This window comes from Hypanus sabinus, unplaced genomic scaffold (assembly GCF_030144855.1).
Source record: "Hypanus sabinus isolate sHypSab1 unplaced genomic scaffold, sHypSab1.hap1 scaffold_43, whole genome shotgun sequence".
NCBI classification, from domain to species: domain Eukaryota; kingdom Metazoa; phylum Chordata; class Chondrichthyes; order Myliobatiformes; family Dasyatidae; genus Hypanus; species Hypanus sabinus.
The window spans coordinates 1,103,289-1,106,047 of NW_026781307.1; positions in this window are offsets into that span (position 1 = coordinate 1,103,289).

Here is a 2,759-nt window from a genome sequence, read left to right on the forward strand (position 1 = left end):
TGCAGAAATTTTTTACGTTGTTCCTTTCGAACGTAGAAGATTTAAAGGAGGTTTGGTTAGATGTAAGCAGAGGGGTTGGACAGATTAAGTGTTTGCCCAATGCGGCTGAAATGAACTCCCTTTATCATTGACATTCCTCTGCTCATTTCGATTTCTTGACTCTGTACCGGGTGTGGCACTGTTTGCTGACTGTGATACCTCACGCGAAATCCGAACAACACTCCTCCTCCTTTCAACCATACGCTGCAAGCTGACGAAAATACTTGCATTACAACTTGCAGATACTTGCCGATTAAAGTCGTGATTGTACACGTGCAATACATGAAGCCACGCTGCAGATACCCCTTCATTTTTTTTTAGAAAATTCGCAAGCTAATGAGAGAGAACAGAATAGACTTTTTTTTAATTTAGCAATAAAAGTGGACAGAGAGACAAAGAGTCTGTTATAGTTGAAAAAAAGACATTCGTGAAGCCCAACTTTGAGTATTTTCTGTAGCTTTGTCCTCATATTTGGAGGGAAATCGTGTAGAAACGTTGTAGTACAGGGAACATTTACAAGAATTCTCCCGGGATTGGACAATTTGAGTCATTATGACATTCTAAACAGATTAAGACTGTGTTGCTCAGAATCTAGAAGACTGAGAGGAGATTTCAGGGAGGTTTACATATTATTCTTGGTCCAGACAGATTAAATGAAGCTGAGCACTGGTGGTGCATGCGAGTTCTATTTTCACGTTCATGACAAGTTTGGATAGGTACATGAATGGTGTGTGTATGGAGGGCCACAGCCTCGGTGAAGGTCAATAGCAGTGGGCAGTTCAAGAGTTCCGTCACGGATAAGGTGGGCCATATTCTTGTTTCTGCGCCACAATCTCCCATGATTCCATAAGTAACGTTGCATAGAACATCAGACATAGGGTAAGTATTATGATCTGAGATTAAGGGTGCTAGGCCTTTACTCTCTGGAGAGAACGAAGATGAGAGGAGACATAGAACATTGAACATAGAATAGTACAGCACATTACAGTCTTTTCGGCCACAATGTTGTGCTGACCCTCAAACCCTGCCTCCCATATAACCCCCCACCTTAACTTCCTCCATATACCTTTCTAGTCGTCTCTTAAACTTCACTCGTGTATCTGCCTCCACCACTGACTCAGGCAGTGCATTCCCCACACAACCACTCTCTGAGTGAAAAACTTTCCGCAAATATCCCCCTTGAACTTCCATCCCCTTACCTTAAGGCCATGTCCTCTTCTACAGCGCAGTGGTGCCCTGCGGAATAGGCGCTGCATATCCACTCTGTCAATTCCTCTTAAAATCTTGTACACCTCTATCATGTCTCCTCTCATCCTCCTTCTCTCCAAAGAGTAAAGCCCTAGCTCCCTTAATCTCCTGATCATAATCCATTCTCTCTAAACCAGGCAGCATCCTGGTAAAATCTCCTCTGTACCCTTGCCAATGCTTCCACATCCTTCCTATACTGAGGCGGACCAGAACTGGACACAGTACTCCAAGTGTGGCCGAACCAAAGTTTTATACAGCTGAATCATTACATCACGACTCTTAAACTCTATCCCTCGACTTATGAAAGCGAACACCCGATAAGCTTTCTTAACTACCCATTCTACCTGTGAGGCAACTTTCAGGGATCTGTAGCCAGGTACCCCCAGATCCCTCTGCTCCTCCACACTACAAAGTATCCTGCCATTTAATTTGTACTCTGCTTGGAATTTGATCCGCTGCTCCTCCACACTACAAAGTAACCTGCCATTTATTTTGAACTCTGCCTTGGTGTTCGTCCTTCCAAAGTGTACCACCTCACACTTCTCCGGGTTGAACTCCATCTGCCACGTCTCAGCCACTTCTGCATCCTATCATGTCTCTCTGCAATCTTCGACAATCCTCCACACTATCTACAACACCACCAACCTTTGTGTCGTCTGCAACTTACCAAACCACCCTTCTACCCAACATCCAGGTTGTTAATAAAAATCACAAAACGTAGAGCTCCCAGAACAGATCCTTGTGGGACACCACTAGTCACAACCCTCTAATCTGAATGTACTCCCTCCACCACGACCCTCTGCTTCTGCAGGCAAGCCAATTCTGAATCCAGCTGGCCAAACTTCCCTCGACCCCATGCCTTCTGATTTTCTGAATAAGGCCTACCACCTGGACCCTTGTCAAATAGAAGTAGGCCTGCGGCTCTTCTAGCCAGCACCGCCATTCACTGCGATCATGGCTGATCATACACAATCAGTGCCCCGTTCCTGCCCTCTCCCCATATCCCTTGACCCCGCTATCTATATCTAACTCTCTCTTGAAAGCATCCAGAGGACTTGGCCTCCACTGCCTTCTGGGGCAGAGCATTCCACATATCCACCACTCTCTGAGTGAAATTTTTTTCCGCATCTCTGTTCTAAATGGCCTACCCCTTATTCTTAAACTGTAGCCTCCAGTTCTGGACTCACCAATCAGCCGGAACATGCTTCCTACCTCCAGCATGACCAACCCCTTAATAATCTTATATGTCTCAATCAGAACCCCTCTATCCCTTCTAAATCCCAGTGTATACAAGCCCAGTCGCTCCAATCTTTCAACATATGACAGTCTGGGAATTAACCTTGTGAACCAACTTTGCACTCCCTCAACAGCAAGAATGTCTTCCTCAAATTTGGAGACCAAAACTGCACAAAATACTCCAGGTGGGGTCTCACCAGGGCCCAGTATAGCTGTAGAAGGACCACTTTACTCCC